This window comes from Achroia grisella, unplaced genomic scaffold, assembly GCF_030625045.1.
Source record: "Achroia grisella isolate CSIRO2021 unplaced genomic scaffold, CSIRO_AGI_Agris_v1 utg640, whole genome shotgun sequence".
NCBI lineage: Eukaryota > Metazoa > Arthropoda > Insecta > Lepidoptera > Pyralidae > Achroia > Achroia grisella.
The window spans coordinates 2,705,786-2,715,161 of record NW_026712977.1 but is presented as its reverse complement, the minus strand read 5'-3'; the positions used below and the strand labels follow the sequence as shown (position 1 = coordinate 2,715,161).

Genomic DNA, 9,376 nt, shown 5'->3' with positions numbered 1-9,376 from the left:
TGTAAAATCTCCATACTTAAACTATATTATTAGTTTAAGTAATTATTAAGTAGTATCCATTTATAATTAACGTACCTTATGTTACAATGATCATTGAGATAGTTAAATAATTTTATCTAGTAAGCTATCTGATGGTGCATACACATGCACTAAGCTCGGTGGATAATTCGAGATAGCGTCCATTCAGTTTTTTCTTTGTTGTCTTGAAATACATATACGTTTTTCTTGATTATTATATTTAAAAAAAATCTAGAAATATATTTTACCGTGACAACAATACACGGCATAAGTAAATAGAAATTAATATGGTAACAATATTCAATAAGAATTTAAGCAATTCATTTGATCTAAAACATACGAAAACAGATTAACGAGTACATACACTTAAATGTTTATGTACAACTGTATAACACCAATTGGCATAGAATTGAGAAAAGAAACAATAAAAAAAATCCCTGCATTGTACGGAAAAACTTCCGTCTTCCAAACGTGACGTAGGTGCTGTAATAAAAATTGGCAGACTACAATTTACACTCCAAGATTGTTTTTAGAATACAACATCTTTTTTTCAATCCAGTTGTAAACCAAAGGTTTATAATCCATTTTGGAGGAAATTATGTTATAATTTACCAGATGAAAACACTATTAAGTGAAGGATGTAATCTATAGATTTGTTTTACTTCAAAAAATGTAAGTCCATTTCTATGATGTTGATTTTACAATCATTGCTTACTCAAAGGATTGTTATTATGTTAAGCTGAAAAGACGATTTTAAGAATGAGGAGTATAATAGTAGATACGTATCAAAAGTAAAGCAGATAACAGAAAATAATAATGATATAATAATAATAATATTTAATAAGAAAATATAAATATACGTGATATAGGTACATAACGGTGCACAATGACCGAGCTACATATCGGAGTTTAATCGTCAGATGCAATAGTGAAGAGTGAATAAAAAAATGACCTCTAGAGACTTTATTTGTACTGCTTCCCTTGATGCGGTCGGTATAGAACATAAAATGAGTAAGTATGATAAATTGAACAAAATGAACCTTTCTTTTCAGTAGATAACATTGTCCTAAAATGTCTATTCAACAAAGACAAGATAATATTACGTATGTATCTATATTACTTAAATATCCCAAATTAGGTAGGTACTGATTTGAAATTATTTATTCCTAAAAAATATTTTTAAATACATTATAGTAATTAAGTAAGTTTGTATTGCTCTTGGTTTGTTACATATAACAGACACACACATTATATCTAATATACTGCATACATTTTTATGGATAAAGATTTCTATCAGTTATTTAGTACCATAAAACAAGCTCTGCTAAGCTTAGAACTAGATTATGGTGTGTGGATAATCTATTAGCATTATTTTTATATCTGTACTAAGTATTTCGAATACTTAGCGATTAAGATGGATATCGTTACATTTAACGGTGCTCGGTCGTCACGGCCTCGTCTCATATTCTCTAAAGAAATCATCTCAGATCCACAAGTTGCGCAAACACCGCCCGCCCAGTCGCCGGCCGCCCGCCCAGCTGCGTACGCGCATACGTCTCCTAAGTAACAGGTCAGTAAAATACTTTTTTACAAATAAAATAGATTTGAGAAGTAACATATAATATTTGAAATAAAGTTAATAATACAGTGATTTTCCGTCAATCGTGGAATAGGAAGTTGTTTTAATTCGAATTGCATTCTGTTATGTGCATGTCTCTGGCCGTGGAAGTGTAATTAACCAATACGGTATTTCTTGTAAGGTTCACCAGAACTTAACACTAACGACACAGCACGAAAATATCAACTGTGTTGTTTATTTCTGTTATACATAAATATTTTTGGATAAATATCGACTGTGAAGTACCTAGGTATATATACAATGCAATTGTTACTAAACCATATACTTAGTGTTTTTTAAATAAGATTAATTATTAAAATTTATATTAAAAGCGAATAAAAAGATAGAGCATAGATATTGTTACGATTGGTTTATACCTATATCTAAAAATATAAATAAAAAGTTGCGTTCCTAGACATGTATATTATTATTTAATCAAATTTAAAAAAAGAACATTATTTTTAATTGGAGTATATTTTCTGTTTACGGTTTATTATCCACAAGTTTACTACATTATTATTATTAATATTTGCAAAACTCATAGGCAGTTATGTAGGTAAATATTGTAAGCGAGATTTTTATCTCTTAATACTTATTAATTCATTTCATTTAATAACAATTTTATTACTTCCTATATAAAGTTTATAGAAAAGTTTTACCTTTTTAAACGAGAACATTTGCGCTAGATAAAAATAATACATAGGGCATTGATCCTACTTTGCTTTAAAAGTGACGTTTTGGTCATCAACCTAAATGTTGAAGATGAAGTTTTATATTCCTTTGATGTTATTATTCATCTAAAACATACAAACCAATCAATATCCATATACTATGAATAACATAAATATTTCCATAACCAAAAATTTATTTCATCCAAATATTGTTTTAGTTTTTTATATTATAAACAAGGTTTTTATATTATACTAGAGACTCGTCTCGAGTTCGCAGGGGTGCATTACAAATCTTTGAATTTTTCAGCTTGTTCTTTATTATAATACGCATGACTAGTACACATAAACCTTCCTCTTAAATCACTCTATCTATTGGTGAAAATTGTATTAAAATCCGTTGTGAAATTTGAAAGATATGAGCGAACAGACAGCGGTGCCCACTTTGTTTTATACAAAAAAAGATTAACAAATCTGCGTAGGTATAGCCTGTTAAGTGATTCATATATTAACAAGAATACTTATTCATATACGTTGATATACTTGGCGAATACGATACGTTGCAATTTATCATCTCTGGACGCGGTGAATTATCATTAATGAACACTAACAGATCCCTAATCATGTCCAACTACTTACACTATTTCTTAGTAACACAGTAGTTGACTGTTACCAATTCGTCTGCTGGCAACCTGTTGATGCTGTATTGAGCATCTATAGTTCTATTCATTCTCATTTTATATATTTATTATGAAATATTTATTACGACTACATCAAATTTAAAATAATTGTTTGGATTTTATATTTTTTAATTGCTAATAATGAAATGGCTTACACCTGCGTCACCGGTATTCGCTAGCGCTGGTAGAGCAACAGTGGAGAATAATAAGAGAAGCATGGGTTCAAATCACTTAGTCTGTCGTGGTTGGTTTGGTCTATTCAGATCCGCGCGGATGTCAAACTATCATGGTACATTATAAGCAATAGAATTATAAGTCCATATTGCTATAACTTCCCCTATGTTTTTCATTTAGCTTTCTGCATTTCATTACTAGTTATATTATTTTCCACAGACAAGCTAAATTTTAAATATTTGAAAAAAAAAATGTGGATTTATATAAATATCTATTAATACAAAAACTAACTTATCTTTATTATATTTAACGACAAATATTTCTAAAATTAATATCATTTTCATATCTTATTTTGTGAACATTACTCTTAATCGAGTTACCATGATGTAAATAACGCGATGAAATTTTTCATACACGAACACGTTATAATAAAAGAAAGATGATTTAGTATAAAAATATCTATCATTTTTACATTACATTATTATTTGCTTTGTATTATTTTAAAAAGATTTTATGATTGACATTACAAAGATTCTATGATTTTTTAAAAAATTGGAAACAACGAACTATCTTATTAGTATTTAAAATGTATTAGTGTATGTTTATCTTACCATTGTGATTATAAACTACAGCGGTCTTTGATTTTGCTTGTATCTGTGTCAAGTTCGTTCTGGTGGATTTATAATTATTTTATGTGTTGCACGCAGTTGTTTTACGGTCTTGTTCCTGTTTTGCAACAGTAAAGATTATGTTATATAGTATTTTACTAATTTATACGCAAACAGAAGAAATCTATACAGAAAATATATATTTATTTAGTGGGAAAAGTAGGATTTGCTTTTAAAAGAAACAGATATAAGAAATTTATTAATGTTAATGTTCTTTTTAAAAGTATCTAAGTGAACATAGATACGTTGAGAATTGCCACGTAAGTCTTTTACATATCCTGTACTTACCAAAGAGCTTAGCGAGTGAGCATGGCATCTTAAAAATTTATCAACATCTATTCTAACGTTATTAAAAGATTAGAAACACAACAGAAAAAATATTGACGAAAAAGTGCAGTTTTACTTATTTTCCAAATTATCACTGTAGTAGATAAGAACTAGTATGCGTATTAATGGATATATTCAGATATATTTATGCTATGCGATAGCTGACAAATTCTGCGAAAAAATCAGCTGTACTTCAGCACACTAATAATTTACTACATAAATGTTTAATTATATTATTATTAATTAAATATATGAACTAAAATAAATACAATAGAATACTCTTGGATTAAATACCTGCATTTATTGATAAACCATAATACTTACTAGTTAAGTTATATTTTTATACTTAACTTAACTTAAATTTGTGACCTTAACAACGCACAGAAAATATTATTATATATTTTGTGACTTATTTGCTTAAGTCACTGGAAGAAACTAGTTTCTACTCGACATAGTTTAGATTCTAGTGGTTTTAGAATTTCAAGTTTCTAAAAAGATTTTGGTGTTATAGCACCTGTTTGTGGTAAGAAATACGAAATTGTAACTATACGAGACGAAAAACATTATTCATGTCAAATACTTTTCAATCTATCTTTTAAAACATTTAATAAGTATAAAACCGTTTCATCACTCCATGTATTCTATTAACTGAATACAAATAAATATATTAGTGAAGCCCTGTGCTCTGGATTGAGTGGTAGGTAGGCATTTGTTTGTATAAATCAACGGCGAACCGCAGTCATTCTAAATTAGAGTATGTTTATATGCAGCTGCCTTTTTATATAAATATCGCAGTAAGCTCTAACCTAGAAAAGGTTGCATCAAACGACTCACCATTTTTTAAATTTTTCCACTAATTCCAATATGTTATGGCTTAAATATCCCATGGCTCTTTCTTTCTAGAAATCTCTACAGAGATTTCTAGAAAGAAAGAAATAAATATATATGGAAAATGCAATGCATGCAATTTACTAATATATTAAGTAAACAGAGACTTGGATCCATTATAGAATGCCGTTTGCTAAAAAATAGAATTGGTATAATATTAATATATAAATATTTATGTAAAATAAATCAATAGTTCTACTTGCATTAAAAAGCTTATTACATTAATTAATCAATTATAAACTTAATTCAATATCTGAATAGAATTTTACATCATTACATGTAGTCTTACGAGTAGTTGTATAAAATATAGAGACTGTGGATGAAAGGATTACTATTTCGCATCACCACACGTATAACCTTATGTAATTTAATTTAATATTTAAATTTAATTATTGTAATAACTTAACACTAAATAGTTTCGAATAAATATTACTAAAAAAAGTAAAATATTAAATCATTAATTGAATTCAGAAGTCCACTTTTAAAAATCTTTCCTTTCTATTCCTTTTATTCTATTTTGAGTGAATAAATATTTGCCAATTAACATCACGTTTGTTTGGAACAATATCGTAAATAATATTGTAAAGGTCGTGTTATGTTAATAAATAGTGGCTCTAAATTAATATCGCTTTAGAAAAACCAACATGGATTGTTATTAAACAATCTGCCGCTGAATGTGTCCCGGCTCCAATCGCGCGTACACGGCGCGGCGACCAGCGTAGTCTAAAAATATACGGAACTACGACACTATTGCAATGGGATATCCTGACAAATTATTTTTATATATCCCTGTTTGTCTCTGGATTCGTTTGCCGCTTGTCGGCTTATATTGCTTTTTGGTGTACATTTTAATAGGGGTACATATTTTTAGATATTTGAAACGTTTTGTTTTTATTTTAGTCAACAACTCTTACTTACAATCGTAAAACGTTTGTCAGGGTTTGTTTTGTAAGTAATTATTATATGTCAATAAGACATGAAAGAATCATGTGGAGAGAATTTATGAAAAATTGGAGCTAAAGTAAATGGAAATATGCTAAGAAACATATTATTTACGTTATTCTTTAATATCGTTGTGCGATATTGCTTAATTACTATTTCACATTAAACTTTTCTTTGAATGACGACATTCAGACAAATCATTTGTTTATCCTCACATATCTCGTACTCGCGATGGTGGAGTTATATGAGAATATTGACTTTAACACGTGGATATTTTTCAACTAATAAATACTACATAACTGACAACAATTGTTAGTTATCTACTATATATTATATTCAAAGTTATATAAAATCTATAAAAAACAGTGAATACTTGACCAATAGTGGTGTTATTGACATTTTGCTGTCTTGATATTGTTCAAGTAATATACGACCATTTCGGCTTTAATACATTAACATTGATTAGAAGAAGCTAGGTGTTCTTTTCAACATAACTGGCAACATTTGTTAGTAGATATAATGAACGCTAAACAAGTCCGACTATAAATACTTGTGTTTAATTTTATTTTCGATACATTCCAAGAAGAACACCAATTAAAACATACAGTTTCGTACTTACCTGTTTGCGAATATATAAGTAGGCCACTCGGCTAACGGGGTGATTCGCCACATAATCGTATGTGCTTTTCAACATCTCTTTTGTAAGATAATCTATATTTAAGAAAATATTTTTGGCGTAAATGCTGGCTTTCATCCATATTTCAATGCTATTCATTGTAGCTTCCCATAGAACTACAAAACCTGGAGAATATACTCAGGTATACTAAGAAAATGTATGTACGAATTGTAGTACATAATTCTTTTGCCCAAAAAGTACTGGTTGGATTCTTATACCATAAAAATCAGGATGGTAATCAAATTTGGTATCAGATTAATCATATTCTATCTTCTAATAAACAGGTTACTATTTACACAAATAAGCATTTAAACGTTAAAACAATCCTTACAGGATTTTTACGTTTAAATGCTTATTTGTGTAAATAGTAACCTGTTTATTGAAGATAGAATATGATTAAGCTGATTTTAATTTAAATTTGAATGCTTATTAAGTTTGACTAAAAATAAAAAAACAACTCTGAACAATTAAGATAGCTCCATCTAGTCAAAGCTTGAGGTATGGTTACTTAACAATGATACAAATACTTTTTTTGTAAATACATACATGATATCCATAAAAAACACCCAGACTAATACATACATACAGATACTCATAAATTAAAATGTTTGTATTGTAAGGGTAATGAATCCGCGACCATAGGAATTAAGGCGGTGTTAAGTAGCTATACTACCAAGGTCGCCAAGCATCTATTTAAATAATTGTTTCGTAATTATGATTCATTCTGATATTGTTTTTAGTACTTTCTATAATCAGAATACGTGTGGGAAGGGGAGCGGGGTTGTTAGTAATAGAAACTGGTGATGCCAGCAATGTCCTCTAATGTATAACTCCAGGCGATCTTACCTAGAAACAGCTATCATCCTTAACTGGTGCTCCTTAGTGCATATGGCACCTATCTATTATTATATACTAAAAATCTATTTACTTTAAGGGTTCTAAATAAATTACCAGGAGTTCAGGACTATACAGGTACATCGTAGAGCTAATAGATTTGGCATAGCCATGTGGTAATTGGCTGACCACGCCTCGGGATGATCTGCCGACCTCATTTCGCGCGAGGCAACAACCGGAGTCCAAGTCTTTGACACTAGAACAACTGGTAGTAGGGCATTTATTTTCGTAATGTTGCCCCAACAGAAATAAAACGGTTCCTATTACTATTACTTCGTAGAGATGTAGTTGCATCTATCGATCGGTTTACATTATATGTTCGGCAGCATGGAGTTGATTCTTTTGCCTGTTCTAAAATACTAAAATAAAAGTGTTCCCAATGTATGACCGCTTCTTAATTTTTTTTTATATGAAACATATTTAAATTCTTATATATAATAATAAAAATGATTTTACCAAAAATATTCTACTTACACAAAATTTTCTTAAAAATCTACTTAATAAAGTAATAAATATAATAAATGCTTAGTGCATTGCCAATGAATACTAACTTTGTAATTGACAAAAAATCTGTTCTTGTAATAATATTAAGACCTAATATGAAGTTCATATGCAGTTTAATAAAATGTAGGTAGGCTTCTTGTAATTCTTATTTCTTAACTATACATAATCTCAATAAATAAATTTACTAGTATATAATTCTTTAGTCACATTCACTAACTTAAGCCCCATTTTACCAAAACAACCATTAGTTGAGATAGTGTCGCTGACAGAAATAGCTGTAATTGCAGTTTCACCGATGAAATATTATGTAATTAAAGTACGTACGGAACTGCAATGCGTCTTTACTAACGTCTATTGTGCATAGGGCTTTATTTTCTGAGGTGTTAAATTTATATATCATTAGTAATTATTGTGACATCGGTACGAACTAGGAAATGTAAATCTACTTTATGGTCGAGCTCTGAAGAATGGTACTTCGCTGTTAATACATATAAATCACACTAGACTATATCCTGTCTACATTTATATCAGTATTAAAATATCTTCTTCATTTGGTATTCGTTTCGATCTAAATTTTACTTGATGGTAGACCTGATTTACGGGCTGCTGTAAGTACTTATTAATAAACAAAGAGATACTACTTACCTCAGTATCATTACGTTACTAGATCATCATTATTTTGATTTTGAAGCTATGTTTTTAAATAGATAATAATATTTATTGCAGTTATAGATTGTGTTACATAATTGAGTTGTACATAAGAGTCAATACAATTTGAACATACAAGTGCAATTGTGCCATCTGAACTAGTATAGATAGAATGATTCAAGAGGAAGGTTTATATGTATAATACATGTACACCCGGGTAAAGCCGGGGCGAGTAGCTAGTAGTTAATATATTTGACAGCAAACATTTTATTAGGCTGTAGTTATCTAATAATAATATCCCTCGACAGCGCCATCTAGTCCTAAGCTAAGCAGAACTTGTGTTATACCGTGTACTTGACAACTTTATCAGTTGTCAAGTACACGTATAGTACACGTACAGTACACGATACGTAGATTTATAAAATACAGTAATAATATACATAGAAAAAACCCAGACCAATATAAACAAATGTATTCATAAATACAAATGTTTGTACTGTGCGAAGCTTCGAACCCGCATCTATCGAAAGTAAACACCTAGACAATCGAGGCTATTAATTAATATTCGCGATAATTAAACCACCTTTGGTACGTCCTTGTTCTTTAGACCTTATGTACTTTGTTTTTATAATAAATAATTTTGTGCATGCATTCTAGTGCTCCAAAAAAAA

At 29.4% G+C, this 9,376-nt stretch overlaps 1 protein-coding gene across 1 annotated transcript in view; it reads left to right on the top strand.

Annotated features, from left to right (window-relative positions):
* Nucleotides 1–1,544: 1,544 nt before the first annotated feature.
* Nucleotides 1,545–9,376, top strand: part of LOC131849156 (uncharacterized) — an 84,494-nt gene continuing 76,662 nt past the window's right edge. Inside the window, exon 1 of the mRNA XM_059199154.1 lies at nt 1,545–1,588. The gene's annotated coding sequence lies outside the window, so the exon portion shown is untranslated. The remainder of the gene's footprint in view (nt 1,589–9,376) is intronic.